The sequence below is a fragment of the Accipiter gentilis genome, chromosome 26 (assembly GCF_929443795.1).
Source record: "Accipiter gentilis chromosome 26, bAccGen1.1, whole genome shotgun sequence".
Lineage (NCBI taxonomy): Eukaryota > Metazoa > Chordata > Aves > Accipitriformes > Accipitridae > Astur > Astur gentilis.
The window spans coordinates 1,002,236-1,027,258 of record NC_064905.1 but is presented as its reverse complement, the minus strand read 5'-3'; the positions used below and the strand labels follow the sequence as shown (position 1 = coordinate 1,027,258).

General features: G+C 62.3%; 1 protein-coding gene across 2 annotated transcripts in view; it reads left to right on the top strand.

The window, feature by feature from the left end:
- The first annotated feature begins 5,644 nt into the window (after positions 1 to 5,644).
- CXXC5 (CXXC finger protein 5) overlaps positions 5,645 to 25,023 on the top strand; it is a 39,620-nt gene continuing 20,241 nt past the window's right edge. The window contains exon 1 of one of the 2 annotated variants that reach the window (XM_049829684.1): positions 5,645 to 5,745. The gene's annotated coding sequence lies outside the window, so the exon portion shown is untranslated. Of the gene's footprint in view, positions 5,746 to 5,943; positions 5,968 to 25,023 lie in introns of those variants that run through there. The other variant, XM_049829686.1, reaches the window with a different exon arrangement.

Here is a 25,023-nt window from a genome sequence, read left to right as displayed (position 1 = left end):
CCCAGACCTGGCTGCTGAGCAGCAGTTTGGGGTGAGCCAAAAATCTGCAGGCGCTAGGAAAGGTCCCTTGTTAATGTGACCCAGGACCAGTGTCCCCTGCCTGGCCGTGCATCATGGCACTTGCCTGTCCCTCTCTCGTTGGCAGGACTCGAGCACCACTTCCGTAACCCCTCAGCACCAGACGTAGGCAGCGGGAGCCACCAGGAAGGGATCTGAGCTGCACCGACGTGCCCCAGCCCCGCGGCTGCCTGCCCTGCCTGCGCAGGCAGATGGCTTTTGCAGGGCGCTCCGGATGTTGGAGCGAGGCTATTTTGGACCACGTGGGCGTCTGAATTCCAGGCGAATCCCCGGCTCAAAAAAAACAAAAAAACCCACCCCAATGCCTGCCAGGGTCCCCGGAGGTGGAAATGCTGCAGCTCGAGTGTCCTCGTGGCTCTCCTGCCGCCTGGCACGTAGGCGTGCCTGCAGCTACGCCTGCTCACCCAGCAGCCCACACGGTCCTCAGCCCCGTGGCAGAGACCCGTCGCGCCTGCTCGCCCTTTTCCCGGCAAAGGCTGCGTGTGCGGGGCGCCCGGATGGCCGTGGTGTCCCTTGGCACCATGTGAGCAGCTCCTCGGCCCCCAGAAAAGTCCGATTTGGGTGGGCATCTTGCCTTGCCTCCTTGCTGCGGGCTGGGGGATGCTCGCCAGCCCCCACAGCTCTCCGTGCCTTGCTCCCCCCTTCGCTCTGCCGCGCCGGGGTGGGAGAGGGCAGAGGGAAAACGGCTTCCTGCCCTTCTCCCAACCGCCGGCGCGGCGTCTGTTTGCTTTGAGGCCCGGGTCCCTCCTGCCAGGACATTCCCGGGCAGCGGCTGCTGCCGTTTGCAGAGGAGCTTGTGGGACAGCCCGGACCGGGGCCCCCCCAGCTGCAAAGGCCAGTGCCACATGCCTGCCCTTGCACCTGCGTCCCCCTCCCTGAGCGCTCTGGAGACCCAGGCTGGGCTCCCACGAGGGGCACAAACCAGCCAGCAACCCCGTAGGCAGCGGGGACTCGTGTGTCCCCCCCGCCCAGCCCTTTCCAGGAAAGGGTGGCCGGACTCTGCGCCGCTGAGCGGCTGCAGCACGTCCCTGGGAAGCGGGGCCAGTGTGAGCCGCTGTGGCCAGCGCCCGCCATGTGGGAGACAGCTGGGGTTAAAAATTAACACAGACAGAGCCTCAATTAATGGGCGGCAGGGACTGGTGGAGGGTTACGTGTGGCTCAGGGAACCCCCTTCTTGGGACTCCAAGCTTTTGCAGCCGGGAAGGTGGGAACTCCTGTGGTGCCCCCAACTAGGGGACGAGGAGGTGTTGTGTCCCCTGGGCTTGGCTGGGCACAGGCAGAGCCCTATGCTCCCAGGGGAGCCGGCCGAGCATGATGGTGGGTCAGTCTGACCCCAAGTGCAGTGGGCATGCTCTTAGAGGTTGGCACCCAAAAAAATGCCAGCTGCTCGAGCTCTAATTTCTGACACCATCAGGGCCCAGGGAGCAAACTGTTTTTTAAAAAAAAAAAAAAAAAAGGGGTTTGTGCCAGCCTGACCCCAGCTTGCTGAGGCAGGGGGTCTTCCAGCACAGCATCTGGAGGAGGTTGTCCAGCTTCCCAGTGCTAGGTCCCACCAGGTTCCCCTACCCCAGTAGCTGAAGAAATCCAGCCCCCTCCCTGAAATCAGGGATGTCACCAAGGCCTGGGGCTCCCGGCACAGTGTCTGGCCAGATTTGGGTCCCCTGCACCAGAAGACGCCCTGCACCCGGTGCGGAGGAGGTGGCAAGCAACTGCCAGCTCTGTAACCCACTTGGATGGCAGTGGCCGGGCTGGGGGGGGGGGGGGGGGTTCAGGTTGGGGTTGGGTATTTTGGAGCGTGTTTGTGCTCCGGAGGCTGTTGGGACGCGTCTCCCGCTCACGCAGCCTTGGCAGCCCTCCAACTGCTATCCCATAGTGCCCCGCTGCCACCCGGGGGGGGGCCATGAACCTGCGTGACCCCCCACCACCACTGCAGGGTCAGGCTGCCTAGCATCACCTCCACGTCCCGTGTCCCCCACCCAAGTTATTCCCGGCCCTGTGCCTCTGCCTGGAGCCGGGCAGGGGTCTGGGTTCACTCCCCAGCTGCGGAGGAGGCAGCACAGACCCCGCTGCAGGAGCCTCGTGCCCGACATGGCAGGGAAGATTTTGGCACTGGTTCTGGCAGGCAGAGACCTGAGGCAGTGCTGCTGTCTGCAGGTGGGCTTTCCACCCTGTCCCCTTGCTATCCGTCCCTGTCCCCTGTGCCTTCCATCCCTGGCCCCTGTGGCCTCCATCCCCCATCTACCTTGCCCTCTATCCTGCACCCCTTGCCTTCCACCCCTGTCCCAGCCACGCTCCAGCCCCCTATTCCCCTCACCCTCCATTCCTGTCCCCCTTGCCTTCCATCCCCATCCCTGTCATCCTCCATTCCTGTCCCTCTCGCCCTTCATCCCCAGCCCTGTCGTCCTCCAACTCTGTCCCCCTCACCTTCCATCCCCGTCCCCCTCATCTTCCATCCCCTGCCCTGTCATCCTCCATCCCTGTCCTATTTGCCCTCCATCCTCATCCTTGTCATCCTCCATCCCCAGCCCCCTCACTCTCCATCCCTGTCATCCACCATCCCTGTCCCCTTTGCTCTCCATCCCCGTCCCCCACAGCCCCCAGCATGCCAAGGGATAAGGGTCCAGTAGCAGGGCAGAGGCTCACAGGCTGGACGCCCTTGTCCCCATGCCGTGGGGATGTGCCAGTTTGGGGACACTGGGGGACCACGGGCTCCCCAGGGTGGAGCACTGGGTGTCAGGCAGTGGGAGCCAACCCAGGGACACTGGGGAGCCTGGAGATTTGCTGGGCAGCACTGGGCTGGAGCCTCAGCTTTGCTGCTGTCACTGTGAGCAAGTCCCTGCTTGTCTCTGTGCCTCAGTTTCCCCTCTCTTAGAGAGACTTCAGCCCTCAGTAAAGGCAATTTTCATTCACATGAGTTTTCCATGTATGCTGAGCACTGAAATCCTGCTGCGGCCGGGAGATGACATTCGGTGGGTGGCAAACTCCAGGTGCAATCGCTGGAGGCCCTGCCTTCACAAGGGGGATGGCAGTACCCTGCAGCTCACGGTGGCATCAGGGGCGTCAGGGCACATTTGGGTCCTTAAAAATAGCAAAAAAAGGGCAAATGAAACTCCCTGGGTGAAGCCCACCCAGGTGAGATGTCGTAAGCCAGGCGGCGTTACCGGCGTCACTGCGGCTGGGCTGTGGCGGCTGGGTTGCGGTGCTGGTGGGATGCTGTCCCCTCTCCCGCGTCACTGGTGCCACCCGCATCCCACGCACCTGGCACAAGGCTCTTCCGCCGCCTCTTTTTTTGGGGGCGAGAGGCTGAATGGCACAGGCAGGCAGGCGAGGAGCGTGCCGGAGAGGGCGAGCAGAGGAGCTGAGGGTGACGAGCCAGGGCCGGTGGTGATGCCAGCCGGGGACCGGGCACAAGGGGTGCCCAGGAGGACGGGGCAGTTCCTCCCCCCCCCTCACTGCCAGCCGGGAGGGAGATTTTTGGGAAGCCAGAGCATCGTTACAGCGCCCGCGTTTGAAAATCCCAGTCGCTAAATATGCGAAAGGCGCATAATTAACGAGACGTGGATCAAATACAAACAGCGCATCCGCGCTGCTCGCCCCCCCCCACCCCCCCCCCCCCCCCCCCCCCCCCCCGCCCCATCTTACATTTTTTGTTTCATTTCGAGGCAGGAGCGGGGTGGGAAGCGATTTCGCATTCCTGCGAAAAAAAAAAAAAAAAAATCAACGGCAACACAAACCCAGTTTCATTTTTGTCAAGGTTTCTGCTTTTGGGAGGTTTTGGGTATTTTGCTGGCAACCAAAAAGGCTGCGGGAATTGGGGGTGGTGGGGTTTTTTTTGGGCTGTTTGTCCCTGGAAAGCTGCTTTCAGCTGAGGAGTGGGGGTTTAATGAATTTTTTAACCTTCCAATTTTTCGGTGCCCACCCCTCAAAGGGGAAAAAAGAAATCTCAAAATCTCCCCCCCAAGGAGCCAAAAAAAATCCTGCCAGAAAGTTGAGCAGAAAACTTCTGTGCCAGGCGTTCCCCCTGCACCCCTGCTGGGGCCAAACCTCGGGGGGGTGGGGGGGAATTGTCCCCTCCCTCCGTGTGACTTATCGGTACCATCGATTATTTGCTGTTTATTCAGGGGAATTTCAACCGATGTTGCACCTTGGGGACCGGCGAGGTCCTTCCCAGTGGCAGCGGCAGGCTCGGGGCTCAGGGGCTCCCCCGCTGGGGTTCCCCACCCCCGGACCGATGTGATGATCCCTGTGGATCCAGGTGTGGTGGTGGAGTGGGGGGGGGGGGCTCTGCACCCCAGGGGTTCCCCCCTCTGTACCTCGGGCACCCGGGGGTGACCCTGGCTCCTGTGCCCCGCTGGCAGCTGCACCTCACGGCGGGGATAGAGGGACGGGGCACCCCACAGGGGACACAGAGGGATGGGGTGCATGTGGGGGGACACCCCGGGGGGGGACAGAGGGATGGGGCACATGCTGCGGGGCACTTCCTGGGGGGGAGAGGGACGGGGCACTCCGCGGAAGGGACAGAGGGATAGGGAACACTCTGGAGTCACCCCACAGAAGGCACCCCCAAAAGGCATGGGGGACACCTGCCAAGGTGAAGCTTCATGGGGCGGGTGGGTGCTGGAGGAGCATCCTGGGGTGACACCCACGGGAGCATATGGATGGTGGGGCGCAGGGTGACACCCCTGGGGCTGGACAGGGGACTGGCCACGTGGTGAGTGGGGCGGGGGTGTCACCCTGTGGGGCAGAGCGGGGCGGGGGGAGGCACAGCAGGCTGACACCCCACAGGGGGGATGGGGAGGGACAGTGGGGTGACACGCCATTGGGGATGGGGGTGGACTGGGGGGACACGGTGGGGTGACACGCGTGGCGTCAGGTGGGACACGGTGGAGGGGGCACAGCGGGGTGAAACCCACGGGGACGGGTGGGATGTGGGGTGCACAGTGGGGTGAAACTCGTGGGGGACAGGTGGGGCACGGGGTGTACAAAGGCGGTGACACCCGTGGGGACGGATGGGACACAGTGAACACACTGCAGTGACATCCCTGGGGGTGGATGGGATATGGAGGGGCACAGTGGGATGGCATCCTATGAGGGTGGGTGGGACATAGGGTGCACAGCGGGGTGACACCCGTGGGGGCGGATGGGACACGGGACGGGGGTGGGAGGCACATTGCGATGATACTCGTGGGGGTAGCTGGGACACGGGGACACACACACCACAGTGACACCCGTGGGGGGTGGACGGCCCACGGGGGGCACGGCGGGGTGACACCGGTGGGGGGGCAGATGGGACTCGGTGGGGCACAGCCCGGTAACCCCCGTGGGGGCGGACGGCCCGTGGCGGGGCACAGCAGGGTGACACCCGTGGGGGCGACGGAGACACGGGGCGGGGAGGGTGTGGGGGGGTAGCGGTGTACACCGCCATGGGGGTCGGGCGAGCCGCGGGGGGGGGGGCGGTGGTGGGGGGCGGGCGGCGCGCGCGTGGGGCGGCGGGGGGCGCGCGCGGCGCGGCGCGGCTCGGCACGGCACGGCACGGCGCGGCTGGGCGCGCGGGGCGGTCCGGTCCGGTCCGGGTTTTGCCGGCAGCCGCGGGCAGCGGCGGCGGCGGCAGCGCCGTGCAGCGCGATTCGGGGGCTGTGCACTCCCAGAGCGAGCGGCGATGTGGAGGTGGGTGTGCGGCGGCGGCGAGGCACCGTGCCCGCCTCGGCTCCCCTCTCGCCGGGCCCCCCCCCCCCCCCCGCCCCTTCCCCGGCGCCGGGCAGGTGCTGAACCCCCCCCCCCCCGCGCCCCGCTCCCTTTCTTCCCCCCCCCCCCCCCCCCCAGCTCCCCGGGCAGCCCCCGCCGCTCCCGGCAGCGCTGCCCGCAGCGGCGGCGGCTCCCGGACCGCCGGTAGGTGCCGGCCCCCTCCCCGGGGCCGCTCCGGCGGGCGGCGGCGGAGTTGGGGTGGGGGGGGTGGTGGGGGGTGGTGGAGAAAGGGGAGGCGGCGGGGGAGAAGAAAAAGTTTGGCGGGGGGCGACTGCGGCTCGCCCCGCTCCGCCCGGCGCCGTTACCGGGCTGCCCACGGCGGCGGCGGCGGGGCGCGGAGCTGGCCGCCTGCCCGCCTGCCCGCGCCGGGGCCCGGCCGGTGCTGCCTGCGCGGCGCCCGAGCGGCCCCGCCGCTTCCCGGGGGGGTGCGGCGGGGTAACGAGCAAAGTTTTTCTCGGTGCGGCTGAACCCCCCCCCCCCCGTGTCCCCCCTCCCTGTCCCCTTTCCCCGGTCCCCCGCACCCCGGCGGGGGATGCGCTGAGAGCCGGGAGGGGGGGTGGTGGGATGGGGGCGAGCCTCCCCCGCCCCGGGCCGCCGCGGCATCGCCCGGTGGTTTCCCGGGTGACAATGGTGGCGGCGGGGCCGGGGGGCGGCGGGGGCGGCCGCTCCGGCAGCGCCGCGGCGCCGGGGGGAGGCGGCGCGCCCCGGGCAGCGGGCAGCGCGCGGGGCCGGCCGCTGCCACCCGCGGCGGATCTCGCGTGGGGGGTTGGGGGGGTAGGGGGTGGTGGGGGGGGGCACCCTCTCCGCCCCCCCGCCACCGGTGCTTTGCAGCGGCCCCTCCGCGCCAGGGTTCCCCGCCTGGGTTGCTGTCGCCTCCCCCGCGGGTGCGCCGGGCTTCGGCGGCAGTTTGGCTCCTCCACCGGTGACCGGCAGCGGGGTGGCCGTGGGAGCGGCGCTGCTCGCCATCGCCCAGCCATGTGCAACAACTAACCCAACTTTATTATCCTTCCCCCTCTCCCCTCCAAGTAATTCTTCCCCCCCCCCTCGCCCCCGCTTCGCCGTCAGATGGGATTCCCAAACCTCCCGCTCCCCCCTACCTCTGGCAGGGAGGGCACCCAATGCACCCCGACACCCAAAGAGCCAGCGGCCACCGTGTAATATCCCCTGTACGCGCCCGGCGTGGGTGCTGCCAGCCCCAAAGCCATCGTGGGGTTTTGTGAATTGTGCCTGAACCCTGAGATTATGGCACCAAACTCTGCTGAATCGCAGCCCCACGGGCCCCGTGGTGTTGGATTTTTTTCCCCTCTTATTTTATTTTTATTATTACTATTTTTTTTTTTCACCGCATCCCACAACCGGCAGTGTCCTATTTGCGGGCCCGTGTTTGCTTTGGGTCGGTTTATTCTTTGCTGGGATGATTGATTGGGGAGAGAAGGAGGAGGGGGGGTGGGTGGGATAGGGATGGGGGGGGGCAAAGCGCCGCCGCCCGCCCCGCTCCACGTCCCACGCATAAACAAAGCTGCGCACACATCCTGCGATAACGGATCACATGTGTGCGCCGTGCCGTCGCCCCTGACCCCGGCCTGGCAACCTTTACCCCCCGCCACCCACTGCCTGCAAACGACCCCGGGAAGGGAGGAGGGGTGTATGATGGGGGGGGGGAGCTGACATGCTGCAGGGATGGGGGGTTAGAGGTAGGATTTGGGGAAGGGGGGGGATGCACAAGCCCGGCTACCTGGGGCGCGGGGCCGGAGCCGGCGGAAGTTTTGTTTCTCTGGAAACGGGCCCTTGCTGTGTCAGCAGCCCCTTTGTGCCGCTTTGTCCGTTCCCCCCCCCTCGGCCCTCTTGCCTGGCGGCAGGGCCGCACCTGGGGCTGCAGAGGGATGGACCCCCCCCGCCACCCCCCCCACCACTGCTCCCTGGTCCCTCGCTGTTCCCCGGGGAGTTGCGTTGCATCCCCCTCCCTGGGAGGGCAGCGAGGTTGAGACGAGGAGGGGTTGGATGGGAAGGTGGGGGGGGCAGGTGGTGACCCCCCCCCAAAGGTACCGCTCGGCGGGAGCTCTTGTAGGCATGGAAACCCTTCTCCGTCTGTCCGTCTGTCTCTTAAAATTTCTATCCGGAAAAGCTTTGCAGAACCATCTCTAACAGCACCTCCCCGTTCCCAGCATCTGAACCCGGCAGGGACGCCAGCTTTCGCCTTCCCGGCGATGCCGGCGGCTCTTGCCACCGCATCAAATTCAAATCGGTCGCGGCGTCACGTGGGCCGAGCCTCAAACCCAAAAAGTGTCACCATGCGTGGTGGCTCCGGCTCCCGGTGGATACCCACGGAAGGCCCGGCAAACCCAGGATGCCAGTGCTGGTGTCGCCCCCACGATGCCACCCGGCAAGCTGGCAGATGTCACACCCTGACCTCAGGGCCAGCGTCGGGGGGGGTGTGTGTGTGGGGGGGACACACGATGACAGGACGATGGGGACGGGGACGCGCTGGCGTGTGACAACAAAAGCAGAGTAACAAAGGACCCGCCGGTGGTGCTCAGAAGTTCGTCCCGGCCCCCCGCCGTGGCCGTCCGGCGCCGTCCGGGGATTTGGTGGCCTCATGGGCAGGGAGGGCGTTTGGCCTGTTTGCTGGCTGGGGGGGGGGTGCAGGCAGGGATTTGGGGGGATGTTTGTGCTGGGTGCCACACGTACCTCTGCCCCCGCCCCTCCTCGGTGGGAAGAAGGCAGGAGGCGGCCAACTCGTCCTTGACATGGATTTTGTGGTGGAGATGCGGGCAGCCGGCGCCACGCTGCCAGGCGCCTGCCTGCACCTCCTGCCCGCGGCGTGAGGTGGGCGGGCAGGGGAGAGGATCTCTGGGTGCCATGGCCCGGAATTCAGCCTCTTCCTCCTCTTCCTCCTCCATGGCAAAGGCGAGCGGTGGGGGAGATGCCGTGGGGGGACGTTTTGGGGATCCCCCACCCTGGGGGTCCCTCACCCACCGGCAGCCCTCTGGTGTCACTGGGGCCATTCCAGGCTGAAGATGGGCAGGTGTCAGTGGTGCAGGTGCTGCTTGCCTGGGACCTGGGGATGCTGTGGGATTTGGGGGTGGCATCCTCTCCCCAAAGTTGTCCCCTCTGCCAAATGTCCTGCATGGGGGGCCAGGAGGAGGGCCGGCTCCTGGGCGTTTGGCCCTTGTAACCAGCATCCTGCCGGCACCTCCTGCTGTGGCCGTTCAAGGCTCAGCCAAGGCTGGATCCGGCCCTGGCTGGTCCTGGACCCTCCACCTCCATTCCCCCCCCGCGCCCCCCCCCCCCCAGCACGGACATTCCCCGGGGTGGTGGGAGCGGGTGCTGCTGCTCCCTGCCTCTCCTTGCCCGGCTGGCACGTTTGTTTTCCCAAACCCCAACCGTAGGAACAACCTCTTGATTAAGTGTATTAATAGTTAAACTTTCAGCTCATAGCTTAAACTCACCAGACCACGAAAAGCTCCCTCCTTTACTCATGCTCTGTTGCTCAACTAAAATATTGCACTCAAAAGGGTTGGGGTTTTTTTCTTTTCCCCTCCTTTTCCCCTGACTCGACTTTGACTCCTGGGAGCGTGGGGGGTCTTGGAGGGCCCCCCTGCCCCAGGGGGACACCCAGTTGTCCCCACTGCCCAGGGCAGGGAGGTTGGGGGGGCTTGTCTGGCCGGGTGTCCCCCCCCCCCAGTGAATGGGGCTCTTGAAGCTCAGCCAGTCTGGGGAGGAGGATGGGAACCACCATCCTGGGAAGAGGGTGTCCCCCCGCCCTGTTGGGGACGTGGGGATGGGCTGCAGTGGGTGGAGAAGGGATGGAGATGCTGGCAGTAGCTGGTGTGTGGGATCAGCTCTTTTTCTGCCAGGCAGGCGATGGGACAGGAGGAAGGATGGGAGGTTCAACTGTGCCGAATGCAGTGTCCTGCACCTGGGTGGGGGCAACCCCCAGTCCAAGCACAGCCTGGGGGTGGATGGGATGGGAGCAGCCCTGTGGGGGACTGGGGGATACTGGTGGGTGACAGACGGGATGGGACCCGGCAATGTGCACTCACAGCCCAGAAAGGCAACCGTCTCCTGGGCTGCATCACAGGCAGCATGGCCAGCAGGGCAAAGGAGGGGATTGTTCCCCTCTGCTCTGCTCTCCTGAGACTCCCCTGGGGCACTGCCTCCAGTTCTGGGGTCCCCAGCACAAGACAGACATGGATCTGTGAGAGCGGGGCCAGAGGAGGCCACCAAAATGGTCCGAGGGCTGGAACAGCTCTGCTATGGAGAGAGGCTGAGAGAGTTGGAGTTGCTCAGTCTGGAGAAGAGAAGGTTCTGGGGAGACCTTCTTACAGCCTTTCAATACCTAAAGGGGGCTTATAAGAAAGATGGAGAGAGACTTTTTACCAGGGCCTGCCGTGACAGGACAAGGGGCAACAGTTCTGAACTGCAAGAGGGCAGGGTTAGGTTGGACATAAGAAAGAAATGTTTTACGATGAGGGTGGTGGGGCACTGGGACAGGTTGTCCAGAGAGGTTGTGGCTGCCCCATCCCTGGAAGGGTTCAAGGCCAGGTTGGACAGGGCTTTGAGCAACCTGGTCTAGTGGAAAGTGTCCCTGCCCATGGCAGGGGGGTGGGAACTAGATGGTCTTTGGAGGTCCCTTCTAGCCCAGACCCTTCTGTGATTCAGTGAAGGGGGGCAGTGGCGTAGGAGGGGCAGCAGGGAAAAGGTGTTGGAGCAAAAGGGTGGCTGGAGGAGGAACCACCTCCAGGAGGAACCGGCTGGGAAATCCCAGGCCCAGGCCAGCGGGGAGGAAACACATGGGTTTGCTCCTGCTCAGCAGTGGCTCTGCCATGGGGAGCAGTGCAGGATCAGGCCTGCAACAGACTTTGCCTTCACCAGAGGGATGTGTCCCGGTAGGGAGGCTGTGACTCCCCATCCTGGGGAACCCACTGGGTGAGCATCAGGGCGAGGAGCAGCCTGTGTCCCTATCCTTGCCCTGTGTCTCTTGGGACGCCCGCAGTGCTAGAGCCCTAGGAGAGCTCCAGGGAGAGCCAGGCAATGGGATGGTGTGACCCCAGTGAGTGGCTGAGGGTGACTGGTGGGTCCCATCGCCTTTGGGAGAGTCCAAGGGACATGTTTTACCCTGGCCACTGGCCCTTGGGTGCCTGAAGACCAGAGTAGAAAGACGCTTTTGGAGCCATCAACAGCTCAGTGCTGATGGTGCAAACATGCCAAGGAGCAGGGCCTTGCCCTGCCCAATAGTCTCTCCTTTTGGGGTGCTATGGGGCTGGGGGGGTGCATCGATAGCATCTTTGGAGTGGTTTCATCCTGGCTCATCTTTTCCCATGGTTTGCAAGCAGGTGGAGGGTATTGACGGTCTGAGATGACAGCCCTTGCTGCACATGGGTGGCAGCCTGTTAATGTGTGAATAAAAGGACTTTTAAGGTCAGAAGGTTTTGGAGAGGCTGCCTTGGTGTCTCAGGTTTCCACCCATCCATCGTTATGTTATGGAAAAGGGACTTGAATAACAGCCCTGCGGTGTCCACCTTGTGAAGGCTTGGCTCCCAGGCTGTGGTCTTGCCTTGGGATTTGTGGGTCTGGCTTTGTGTCCTCTTCCTTGAACAGTGTTGCTCGTACCAAAGCATCTTCCATCACCTGAACTTGGACATAATTTGTGCTGGGAGGATGAGGACCCATCACCTCCACAGAATGCTGCTTATGGTGTGGTGGCCCAGGTGTGGGAAGGTATGTGTTGCCCTCAACCCTGGAACTGGTGGGAAAGAAAGAAAACACCATTGTCTGATTTTCCCAGCAGGATGTGCTTTTCCATTTCCACTGTCTCAGCTCAGAGAGGTGGGAGCTGGAAAAGGGCTTATGTCACTGGCTCTGCCCCCTGTCAACGCTGCAATACACTAATTCAGCAGTGGCACGGTGTGGGTGATGGATGGGACCTGCGCCATGGTGTGAGATGTAGCCTGCCATTTCTGGGTTGCTTCTGAGATGGGCTTCATCCCAAGGGTCTGATTGCCACCTTTGTGGCACCAGACTCTTGGTGGCGGCAGGGCTGGGGAACAGTGCTGTGAGCTGCCTTGTGGGCTGCCAGGTGCTTCTAGGTGAGTCCAGTGGGTTCTGGGTGGCTGCTGCCACCCATGAGACGCCAGCTGACTCTGGCACACATTTACTTAGCACTTGCTGAGCTTCTTGGGGATGGCCCAGGCTTGAGCAAGGGTTGGGTTTGTGCTCTGGTATGATGAGATTGGGCATGTTCACCTCTGGCGTCCTCTGGTGCTGCTGTCTCTGATCATCTCTTGGTTTGCTGGTGGTTGCCTGCTGTTGGAGGCAGACCTGGTTTCACCTGTGGCTGCGGCTTGATGGATGTTTCATTTTTGCCTTTGCAAACCTGCCTTGAGTTCATGCCTGTGCTCCAGCTCTTCATAGGGATATCTGGACAATATCCATCTCTTATGGTCTTCCTTATGAGAGTCTTTGGCTGTGCCCAAATGAGCAATGCAGCTCTGTATGTTTGGACACCAGGTGGCCTCTTGGTGTCCCCAGGGGTCCTGGGGTCATCGGTTCTCACTTCTTTTTGCTGGGACCTGCTCTTGTGTCTTTTGTGCCTCTCTCTCTCCCTCAGAGACTGGCTGAGAAAAGCAGTTTGGGGTCCAGATCCGAGTCCTGAGTCTCTCACTTGAACATCCTGAAAGCTGAGGGGTCCTTATTTGAACATCCTGACCCTGAAGGGTCCCAAGTGTTTGCAGATCCAGGTGCTCTCAGCTCTGCTGCCTCCATGCCCCGTAGGCTCTTCTCCTCCGTGCCTGCTTGCTGTTCAGAGGCAGGTTCCTGCTCTCCAGCCTCTCCTGCAGCTGGAGCATGGCCAGGGAGGACCATTTGTGCCCAAGGAGCATTCATGTCTTGGGGGTGGCTCAAGACCCTTTGACGCTGGTGCAAAGCCTGATGGAGGGAGGTCTACACCCATGGGAGGTGCAGGCCAGTGCTCTGCCCTCCGCTTTGGAGGAGTCTGTCTTTGGGTTTGGGTCCAGGTCAAGGAAGAGCAAACAAGCTGTGCCCGCTGCGGTTACTTGGAGGCTGTGTGGGGTCTTGCCTCCTTTTACAGACTCATAGAATGGTTTGCATTGGAAGGGACCTTCAAAGATCATCTAGTCCAACGTCCCCCAGAAGATCTAGGGGCATCTTTCACTAGATCAGGTTGCTCAAAGCCGCATCCAACCTGACCTTAAACACTTCCATGGATGGGGCATCCACAACTTCTCTGGGCAACCTGTTCCAGTGTCTCACCACCCTCATCGTAAAGCATTTCTTCCTTATGTCCAGCCTAACCCTGACCTCTTTCAGTTAAAACCCTTGCCTCTTGTCCTGTCACGACAGGTCCTGGTAAAAAGTCTCTCTCTGACTACCTATAAGCCCCTTTACATGTTGAAAGGTCTTTCAGCAGATCCAGGTCTCGACTGGGCCATGGAGAGGTGAGGGGTGGGAGTGGCCGGTGGCTGGGACATGGCAGCCGGCTTGTGGACAGCCCAGGCAGCTGAACCCAGGGCTGTGAGTGCCGGGCTGGGTTGTCCTTCCCCACCTTCCCCTCCTGCATCCATGCTCTGTCTGGCTGGGATCACAGCAGGGAGGTAGATCCCAGGCACCCGCTGCTCCCGGGGTCCCTGTGGCCGCTCTCAGTCCCTGTGCCCCTCTGCCAGCTGGGGACTTTTCACCCAGTTCCCGCAGCCCGTGGGAGCAAGCGGCTGAGGATCACTGTCTCGGGGAGCGCTCCTCTTGCCCTCTGCTTTACCTTCTGCATCTTGCTAATCTGATGACCGGAGGTATGCGAAGCATTTCAAATATGGCCTCGTTAGCTGGCTCCGGACAGAGCACGCAAGAGGCGTTTCTTCACACTCCTATTCCAGCTGGCTGTTGCCGTTCCCTCCTCCCATGGGCATCCTGCTGCCGTTTGCCCTGTGCTGGTTGGGATCGGTGCGGCCGGTTGAGCCCATCCTGCCTGGCCACGGGATGGGTATATCCCTCTGCAGGTCGGCTCTTGGCTGCGCCGGCAGTTGTGGGCAGGCATCAGGGCCTGCGGTGATTTGGGAGCATCATTGCAGGCTTGGGCGAGGGGCGAGTGCGTGCTGATGCTGGGGAGTGGGACATCCCCTCTGCCTGCAGCCTTGGTGGGTGCCTAAGCCTCCTGCAGTGTGCCCAGCCCACTGGAAAGACCTGGATGAGCAGCCCAGGGCACGCACGGCAGGTGGCCTTTCAGAGGTCCCAGGGAGTCCCCTGGGAGCAGGGGGCTCTCTGTGGGGCACTGGGGTGGGGGATGTGGGATGGTGAGTGCTGGCCCTGGTGGGAAGCTCCCAGTGTGGGGAGCAGAGCTGCGGGGGGGCATGGTGCGGCTCTAGGCACAGGGGAGGGAGGACCTTGCGATCCCCAGGGGATGGGTGCTCCCTGAGGGGACTGCAGCCCATCTCCGGCTGGCTCTCCAGGGTGGTCCTTGCAGTGCTGTGCCTGTGAGGATGCCGTGACACCCACTGCGGGGTCCTGTGCCTCTGCCTGACCCACCCCCCTGGGACAGCGAGCGGAGCGTCCTGTCTGTCTGTCCACCCGTGCCCATCTGTGCCTCTCCATCGCCTCTGTGCCCCGGTGCACATCACCGAATCGGCACACTGGGCTGCCCGCTGGAAGGGGCCCTACGCTGCTGTGCTTCCGCCTGGCCAGGGCCACCTGCCCGCAGTGCCAGCACTGGTGGGGACCCTCTGCTTTTGATGTCCCCCTTGTCCCCTGCCTTGCTGCGGTGGCAGCGGGAGCCTGGCAGCATCTCTCTGCTCCGCTGAAGGAGCTATTTAAAGCTGGTGTTGGGGGAAGAAAAAAAATAAATGTAGAAGATGAAGATGATGAGGGTGGCTCTGGCCACCCTTGGGGACAGCTGGCCCAGCGTTGGCGTCCCTGGGGAGGGGATGCCATGGCCCGGCACGGCCCCGGCAGGGCTGGGAGCCGGACGCCAGGCGTTTGCGCTTTAATGCATCAGGACAGCTTGCAAATTCCAGCCTGGCGCGGCAAGGTGCCGGCCGCGGTCGAGCGTGCGCTGTCTCGTGGCCGAGAGGGCCACACTGCCATAACTGGTTAGCTCGCCGGCTGCTGGCGGGGCATGTGGGCCCGCGGGGGGCTGGGGGCCGAGGCAGGGCTGCAGGCAGCCCCTGCCATGCTGGGGGGGGCTCTGTGCAGCCCCCTGCTGCAGCAGAGGTGGGGGGCAGCCCCAGTACAGTGGTGGCCCAACAGGAGTTTGGCCTGAGAAGGGCAGATCTATAGGGACCCTTGTCCCCCCCCCCCATCTGCGAGGACCCCTGTCCCACCACCTGCAGAGACCCCTGTCCCCTCCTGTCTGCAAGGACCCCTGTCCCACCCTTCTGCAGGGACCTCTGTCCCACCATCTTCAAGGAGCCCTGTCCCCTCCTTCTGCAGGGAACCCTGTCCCCCTTGTCCCCTCCTCGTCTGCAAAGCCCCCTGTCCCCCTTCTACAGAACCTCCTGCTCCCTCATCTATAGGGAACCCTGTCCCCCCTTCTGGAGGGACCCCTGTCCCCTTGGTCTGCAGAGACTCTTGTCCCCCCCATCTACAGGGGCCCTGTCCCCCCTGTCTGCAGAGCCTCCTACGTGGAAAGCCCCCTGTCCCCCTGTTCCCCCTTCTGCAGAGCCCTGTGTCCCCCCCATCCACAGGAACCCTTGACCCCCTGTCTGCAGACCCCCTGTACCCCCCATCAGCAGAACCCTGGCGTGATTCCCAAGCATGCCCCCCCCCCCCCCAGCACCAATGGTGACCTGAAGGTGGTTCAAGAGCAGCCTGTGCCATCTGAAACCCCCAAAGAGGGGGTGACCTGTCATCTCTGCACATGGGGAAACTGAGGCAGGAAATGGCATGCCCGTGCCCCCTGCACCGCCGTGGTTTGGGGCCCCACGTGTCCGGCAGGCTGGGGGCCAGCAGTGGGGGATGCTCCCGGGTGTCCCTGTGCACCTTGGCTGTGGGGGGCATGCAAACCAGCGGCAGATGGTTTTCCACCGAATCCTTTCAAAGGGGCAGTTTCTCCTTTCCCTAAATACTTGCTAAGCGTTTGAGCCCATCAGTCGAACAGAAACCTGCAGGCTTTGCCTCCATCGTCCGGAGCACCGGCATCTCCCTGCCGCCACGTTGCCTCCCCTCTCCCCATCCTCACATTTGGGCTCCTTAAATAAAAAAGCCTTTAAAAACACATGTTGGGAAAAAACGGTGTCACCTTGAGCACTAAACCTGTGGTGCCCGGGGGCCTCGGAGGACGCTTGCCGGGCTCTGGGTGCTCCCCAGCCCCGCTCCTGCCGGGAGCAGCCAGTGGTCGCTGCATCTCGGGCCGGCGGAGGATGGGGCTTTTTTCTTTGTGAAGGCGTTGGGGGATTAGCAAGAGGATTAGTAAATATGACCCCAGGTAAAGATTAAGACCCAAAAAAAAAAAAGGAAAAAAGGTGTTGTTTTTTTCCCCCCATGCTGATGCACCGTGAAGATTAAACCGGAATGAATTCATGCTGCGGCCGGCAGTTTGTTTAGGGGTGGGGGGGGGTGGCAGAGAGGGATGGGGGGACGGGGCAGTGATGGGGCTGCATCTGCGGGTCTGCAGATGCCAGAGCTGGGGGATGGGAATGGGGGACCTGGGGGGCGAGCAGCAGGTCCCCAGGGGTCCCCGGGAGCCAGGCTGCCTGTGGCTGGTGCTGGCTGCAGGCAGCCACAACTGGCAGTGGGTGATGGGGAGGGGATTTTTGGTGGGGGGGACATATTGATAACCGGTGCCAGCCTAATCCTGGAAAGAACTGGCACTGGGCTGCGGGGTGCCGGCTTCAGCAGCTCATCCCAAAGGCCGATAGCTCGGCAGATGGGGCTGGGAAACACCCCTGGCAGTGGGGAATAAGTCCCTGCTCTGCCCGTGGCTGCCCCCGTTAGAAGTGGGCATGCTCTCATCCCACCCAAGCTCCCCGGACTGCATCCCAAAACCATCCCGCCACACGGCCTCCTCTGAGGATGGCTGGGGACCTGATACCATATATTTAGGCAATAGAGCTCCTCGCCTTTGGCTGGGCCCCCCTCCCTTGGTGGCTCTGGGGCCCAGCAGAGCCCCAGCAATCTCAGCCTCGCAACTCTCCCCTGGGAAGCACCAGGAAGGGGGGATGAGGGGCTCCCCTCCAGGATAGGGGGGGTCCTTGCTGTGCTGGGGACACGTCCCCTCCAGCAGCTAAGAGAGGTGGTGCTCCCGTGTCCCTTTGGCGATGGAGCAGGGGAGATGCTGAGACCGGGGGCAAAGGAAACTGGGGAGTCCGGCCTTTCTGAAGGACCGCATGACCAGTCTGTGTACTGGGAGAAAACTGGAGTGGCCTTGTCTGGGGAGGATGGGCAGCAGTGAACCCATGGCAGCCGTGTACTAGTCCCTTCTCTTCCCTGTCCACCCAGGGCTGGGCTGGCCCCGGGGCAATTCCTCTCCTGGGAGCCCGGACCTCTTCCCTGGGTCCATGGGTGATCCGAGGGGGTAAAGCGGAGCCGGCTCTGCTTTGGGCACCTCCCGTTGGGGTTGACCCCCCTGTTGGGGCTGAGCCTTTTTGGGGAGGCTGAGCACTGGCTTAGTGGTCAAACACTGTTTTGAGGGGCTGAGCATCGGCTTGGGGGGTCAAGCATCATTTCGGGGAGCTGACTGCCAGCATGGCAGGCTGAGTACTGTTTTGGTGGGCTGAGCACCAGCTTGGGGGTCAACCGTCGTTTTAGGGGGCTAAGGACCAGCTGGGGGGTTGAGCACTGTTTTGGGGTGCTGAGAACTGGCTTGGTGGTCAAGCATCATTCTGGAGGGCTAAGTACTGGCTGGGGAGTCAAGTACTGGTCTGGGGGGTTAAGCACTGGTTTGGGTGGCTGAGCACCATTTCAAGTGGCTGAGCACTGGCTCGAGGGTCATGCACCGTTTTGGGGCGCTGAGCACCAGCATGGGGATTGAGCACTGTTGAGGGAGACTGTGCACTTGCTCAGGGGCCAAGCACTGTTTTGGCGGCCTGAGCACCACTTTGGAGTCTGAGCGCTGGCTTGGGGATTGAGCACCATTTCGGGGAGCTGAGCAGCAGCTCAGTCATTGAGCACTGGTTCAGGGGGCTGAGCACCAGCTTGGGGGAGTCAAGCACTGTTCTGGGGGCTGAGCACCATCTTGGGGGTCAAGCACCAGTCCAGGGGGCTGAGCATTGGCTCGGGGGTTCAGCAGTGGTTTCAGGGGGCTAAGCACTGGTTCTGGGGTTGAGCCCTGGTTTGAGGGGCTGAGCACCAGCTCGGGGGTCAAGCGTCGGCTTGAGGGGCTAAGCACTGGCCTGGCAGCTGTGTAGGCAGGTACTGTGCTAGGGTGGTTGGGCAGGTCCAGCCACTGCTCGCTCAGGTGTTTCATAGCCTGTGGGGTTGGATCCAGCAGCGGTGAAGACCAACAGGCAGCTGGGGGTTGGATCCTTCCTGAGAGTGCTGGGGGGGGGGCATCCCGCTGAGGATGTTCTCCTGCCTCGCACCCCATGCTGCATATCTGGGGGCTGGTGGTGCTGGCAGGGGTGGAGGTTCTTCCTGCTCCCTCTTTGATCCCTGTCATCCTCTGTGTGCACTCATACTGGAGTGGCCACGGGATAGGGAGTAGCAGGAAAAGCTGGCTCTGAGTCCCTTTGCTGGCACCAAATGTGTGGGCGCATCCCAGCCCTTCCCTGCCTCAGTTTCCCTCCTCCAGCTAAGCTCTTGCAGGTGTCTCCCCCGCTGCCTCCTGCCCACGGCGGTCTCGCTGCTCTCCTAGTGGGCTGCCATAGAGCATCCCTGCCCAGACAGGCAGGGCAGGCAGGCGTGGGAAGGAACGCCTCATCCCCACACCCTATGGCAGGGCAGCTGGTACCCTGGCCATCACTGGGGTACCAACGGTATCCCTCTGAGTATTCTTCTGGGAGGTCTGGTGCGCTGGGGTGTGTTGGCAAGCTGTCACCCAGCCAACTCCATGCCAGAGCCTGAGCTTGCTCTCACAGCAGTTCCAGCAGCCATCACCAGCCAGGCAGAATCCACCAGAACCTTCTGCTGGAGCAAAGGTGGCCCTCGAGCTGGTACCCATGCCCATGCCGTGGTGCTGGTGTGTGGGGGGGTCTGCGCGTGGGTGCAGGGACCACCATCCCCCTCCAGCTGAGCTGCTGCCATCAGAGAGGGGAGAACCACGCAGTCCCCTGCCCTGGGGGTCTGCAGGTCTGGGACAGCACGAGGAGGTGATGAAGAGGAGCCTGAGGTGTCTCTCAGGCCCTGGGCAAGGAAGAGTGCAAGCCTACATTTTGTGCCTCGCAGGTCGCCTTGGACCCTGCCGGTCCTGGGCATCCTGGGGACCCATATGTCACCCTGCCTGCGCCTGGGATGGCAGCAGTTGCATCTTCTCATCCACCCCAGGGGAGGTCAGGGGTCAAGGGCAGGGCTTCCTCCTGGTGCCAGGGCTGTGCCATGTCCCAGGGCTTGTCCCTTGTGCCAACCCTGCCACAGCATCTGCTCTGGTAGTGCCGCCGGGCTCCTCGCGGCGTTTCCTTTCTTTCCGTGGGATGCAGCCCTCCTCCTCCTCCAGGATGCCCCCTCTCCTCCCCAGGGGTGGGGGACAGATCCAGACCAGGAGGAGGATGCCTGCGGCTCCATGCCCAGCATCTGCATCCCCAGCATTCCCCGCTGTGCAGCTGGGCTCTCTCTGCGTCCCCCAACGGAGCCATGCGTGTCCCCATGGGCTTCCCAGGATGTGATCGCACTGGGAGCTGGGTGGGATGTGATTACTATAGAAGGTCCCCTCGTAGGAGAGGGAGGAGTGAGGCTACTGGGGACACCAGTCTTGCCGAGTCCTGTCCTGGAGGTCAAAATCCTGCTCTTCCTCCACTCCGGCTGGCTTTGCCCTGGGACGCTGCTGCCAGCTGCATCCCCAGCTGCCCCCCGAAGCTCTCCTGGGGGGTGACCATGGGGCGAGGGGCCAGGGATCTCCCTGCGCCCATCCCAAACTTGCCGAGGGACCCCATCCCAGAGCTGGAGTCGGTGCCCTGGAGTGGGGAGCAGCTCCTGGGTCCCTTGGGAGGGGGCATGCCCCACCCAGCCCCACTGCCCCTGAGCACCCGGCATCGTTTATTTAACAGGTGGAAATAAAAGCAAATAAGGAGAAGCTTGGAAGTACAGGGTTAGAGAAGAGCTTAGGGCTGCCCGTGGAGTTTGAAAGCGCAGGTGGGTGCTGGGGGAGCAGAGGCTGCCGCTGGAGCACAGGCAGGCACTGTGCAATGCGGCCTGCTTTTTTTCTGGATGCAGCAAAACCTCTTTTCTCCCTGTCCCCCTCTGTGCATGCTCATACTGGGGTGGCCATGGGATGGGGAGTAGCATGAAAAACTGAATCTGGGTCACTTAGCGTGGGCGCATCCCAGCCCATCCCTGCCTCAGTTTCCCTCCAGCAGTGCAGCTCTTCCAGGTTCTCCCTGCTGCCTCCAGCCCGCGGGGGTTTGGTTGTCTGGCTGCTCTCCCGCTGGGCTGCTGCGGGGCATCCCTGCCCAGACAGGCAGGGCAGGCAGGGACGGGAGGGGATGCGGTGCCCCGTGGCAGGACGGCTGGTACCCTGCGCCATGCTGGGATCCCGAGAGCATCCCTCTGAGTATTCCCTTGTGAGTCTGGCTGTAGGTGTGCCTGGGGGGCCACATGCTCCAAAAGACACAACCCCCCTGTGCCCTCAAGGCTGAGACTGCCCCAAACTCATCTCATGGGTGGAAATAGCTGCAGGGCAAGGAGGATGCTTGGCCACATCCCTGCCCAGCTCTCCTTCAGCCACATCCCGGCTACTGGAGCTGTCTTGCTCTGGAGGGACCCTCCAGTGGGGGCCCCTGGATGGGCTTTGTGCCGGGGTCGGGCGGGGGGGGGCTGCGACGTCTAGGAAATCACGTGGTTTGGGGACCTGGTGCTTTACGGGAAGCGAGGGTCAAGGCGAGAGGCGGAGGGACCCACGCTGGGCAGCTCCCATCCTGCCTGGGGGCAGCTTGGCTGGTGTTAAGCTCAGGATTGGGCCCCCAAACCAGCTGCCCCGCGGCGGCTTCCCGGCAGGCACGGGGCGAAGGGCAGCGGGGGGGGGGGGGGGGGGGGGATGATGAGCCGCCATCCCTCCCCAGAGCAGATGGTCCCTCGGCAGCAAGCTGCCCCTTCCGCATCGATTACCCGGGCTGGCCGTTTAACGATTGCTTTCTGGGGTTAATTAAACTCTCCTCGCCAAGGGCTGCTGTGTGGCAGGGCCCTACCTGCCTGCAGCCCTGATGGACCCCCCCAAAACAGGGGGGACAAGACTGTAGCTGGAGCTGGGGTTTGCTTCCAAGCCAAACCTCGCCCTTAATATCCATCCCGGAGCGCAGCGGGCGTGCCGGGAGGATCGCTGCTGCCGGCTGCTCTTCTCTCCAGGGCATCTGGAGCAAGGTCAGCTGCCGAGCCTGGCCATATCCCACTCCCCAGGCAGCCTGGGGTGCTGGAGGAGAGGCTGCTCGGCATCTTCCCCCCTGAACACTAGTTTTTTGGAAGCGGTTCCTGCTACCTTGCTCCTGTAGGGTTTGGGCTGCAACCGACCGCATCTCTATTTGCAGTGATTTTGGAGAAAGGCGTCAAATATTTGGCAGCCAGACGGTCACTGTGGAGCAGCGTGGTTTGCAGAGTGGGTCGCCAGCCCTGCAATTGTTGGGAGTTGCTGCTTCTTGCATATCTAAATGTGCCCTTTCAGCAGGCGCTCTCGGTCGAAACTGCCATCTTTTGCCTCATTGTCAACCTCAGCGAGGTTACGCATCGTTTGCTGACTCACAGCCTCCTGCTCTAATTACTCGGCTCGACTCCCTCCCTGGAGCCGCCCGGCATATCGCTTCCCGTGGCCGGCTGTGCTGCTTGCCGGGGGTGGGGGGCTGGAGCCGGGGCACCCCATGCAAACCCCCTCCCTGCACCCATCTGTGCCCATGGACATCGCTCTGAGTCTCCGAGGGCAGCTGAAAACTGCTCACCTGGTCGCCTGCTCTGGCATCCCACTGCTCACACCCCCTGGGATGGTTTTGGGATGCAGCTGGGGGGGCTCTACGGTGGGTGCTGGTAGGGTGAGCACATGGCGTTGCCCGACCCATCATCCGGGCACGATCCCGCAGTCTTTGGGGCTGGCTGCCTCACCAGGCGTCCCCCCAGGCATCCCCCCACCGAGGGACGCTGGCTGCCATGTGCACCCTCCTGCCTTCCCACGAGCATCCTGGGTGCGCGGCCCCCCCAGGGGTGAGCGGGAGCCTGGCCTCCCCCCTCGGCGGCAGCGCCGGCTGGGACGAGCTGCGCACTAAACCCGTTAGCTGAGCCTCTTTGATCCCCATCTGATATGATCAGCCGGCCGGTAAGCTCTCAGCCAGGCCCAGCGTGATTTCCAGCGTCGCAGGGATTCGAACAGACGCCGCAATTACCGCCGGGGTCAGGCTGGTCCTGCTCCTGGTCCTGCTCCTCCATGCTGGCTGGGGCTCCTGTCCGCCCAGAAACAAAGCTTCAGAAGCAAGCACCAGCTCTGCCCTTAAGTATTATTATTTTTTTTTATTTTTTAAAATATTGCCCCCGTCCTGGGCTTGCTTTGCCATCACGGTGTCGTGCCGGTAGGAAGAGCCTGCTCTCTGCTCCAGCATCTCGCTTCTTGGCAGCTTGCACCTTCCAAGGAGAGGGCACCCAAACCCAGCCATCCCAGCAAGCCAGATGGGTGCAGGGACTCAAGTTGGCTTCAGTTAATTTAATTTTTATCTCCCTCTGTGTTCGGGTGGTAATAGTGGGGCGGAAACAACATCCCTGCAAATCCATCTTGCTAACGGAGGTGAAACCAAGCCAGGTAATCTGGTGGTAACAACAGCGCTCCAAGCCGGGTAATGCAGTCGCGCTCGCCTTGGAAGAAGAGATATTTTATTTATTTATATATCAAGAAAAAAACCCATATATGTGTTTGCACAGGCTTCTGTCTGTCACAGAATGGTACAACCACGCATCTTATCTCGTAAAGCCATATTTTGGCCCTTTTTTTTCCCCCAAGAAAGTGAATTTTAAGCACCGGGAGACAGTGATGGTTTCTTTGGAGCTGTTACGATCTGCCATGTACAATAAATCCGTCTTAGTTTGTGGATTATTGGCCCAATAGACCGTAACAGCTCTGTCAGCCCCTCCTGGCATGCTGTGTCCGGTGAGCTCAGCCTCCTGTGGGTTTTCCTTTATTTTTTTTTTATTTTTTAGCAGAAATTTCCTAAGGATTTTTCCATGCCGTGTGCGTGTACAGTAGCTGATATGGAAATCATGGGAGCTCAGTTACATGCCCAGGTTTTTTGGGTTTTTTGTTTTATTTTCTTTCTTTTTTTAAATATATTTCCCCTCTGAAGATACCTGAAGGCATAAACCTAGATGCTGGAGTCCGAGCCCCCAAAATATGTTGAAGCAGGAAGGCAGAACTGTCGCTTCTGGAGCGCGGCAGGCTGGTGAGGGGCTGCCTCGGCAGCACAGGCTGGGCTTGTTGGGGATGGGGTTTTGCTGCTTTCCAGCAGGATTTTCCCTGGACGGCCCTGCTCCTGCCAGCCATCATTCCTGGTCCCCTGTGCTTGATCCGAACCTGCAAAAACAGGATTTCCTGGGGATGGCGTGGGATGGTGTGCTGGCCCCTCCATCCTCACTGGGCAGGGTGCTGGGTGGCACATGCTCCTGTCACACCCCAGCCTGAATTTGAGGGGGGTCTGAGCCCCCTGGAGAGGGGGGAACCTGTAGCCGCTCCTGCCCCGATGCCAGCCGCCCCCTGGTCCTGCTGTGTGGGCTCAGCACGGCCCCGGGTAACGCAGTGGGGTGAGATGTGGGGTGAAATGTGAGCTGCAAGGCATGGGGTGAGGTATGGGGCATAGGTGTGGGGTGAGCTGTGGGGTGCCGGCGTGGAGTGTGGAGTGGAGGTGCAGGCATGGGGTGCAGCCACGGGGTGCTGGTGCAGGGTGCTGGTGCAGGGTACTGGTGCAGGCGCAGGCACCAGCATGGGGGTGTGGGTGCTGGAGCAGGCGTGCTGGGCTGCCCTCTGCCACCAGCTTGCTGCACCCCAGTCTTTACTGGGGACGTTCCTCTCTTCCCTGGTGCCTGTTGTCTCTGCTCTCCCCTGGGGATGCCAGGCACGGGCTGGGGGGGGATTAGAGCTGCTGTAGTGCCAGAGCAGCTCGGGGGGAGGACACGCAGCTGCCTTTGTCCTCAAGGCCAAGCAGGGAACGCCTGCCTGGAGGAGGGTGCGTGGGATTTGGGACAGGGCAGGAGCAGGCTGAGCGCTTGGTGCCGTCAGCGATAGCCCGTCTGAGATGGGGCTGGTGGGCGGCCCCCGGGGTGCCAGGGACGGCCGGTGTCGGTGGTGCCGTGGGGGGCTGCTGGCCGGCGACGCCTTTAAGTGCCCCCAGCCCCTGTGCTGGGGGAGCCGCTCTCGTCCCAGCAGCTCCGTAAGCCCATTAAGAGCTCAGGGAGCCTTACGCCTTGGGGGTCTGCAGGAGGGACTTGCACTAGTTCAGCTTAAACCCCTTGAGCCGAAGCGGGGCCGCCTGCTGCGGGGACATGAGGATGACCACGGCCACCCTCCGGAGATGCCCAGCCTGGATGTTCCGTGGGTGCTGACTGCTTCCCTCGGCCACAAGGGACGGTGAAGGCTGCAGCCCTGGGAGCACCCTGGTGTAGGATTTTGGCTTTGATGCATCATTAAAATGCATCGTTGGGGTAAAGAATTACCTCTTTCTCTGCAAAATCCTTAAGGAGGATGTTCATCCTTCCAGTACTGAGATTCAGCTTCACATCATGTAGGAGGAAGGTGCGAGGAGGCCACGTGGATCCATCCAGGCTATGCAAGGATGGAGTGACCACACTGGTCAAGGCAAACCTGGACAGGAAGCGCTGGGGAATTTCTTCTGCTTTTAACCTGGACGTGCCCCATGTCAAAAGTGTCAAAAGCTACCAAAGGAGGAAAAGAAGATGCTAAGAATGTGTCTTTGTGAAGGCCTTGAGATGGTAATGCACCTTCCTCTGTTTTGTGAGCTCGGTGTTTCCCTCACCTTGCCCTCCGTCATGCCTTGGATTTGCCCACCACCCGCCAGAAGACCAAGGAAGTCATCATGGACAGTCCTTAAAATGCTGGTGGCTCATCCTAGCTGCGGGGAC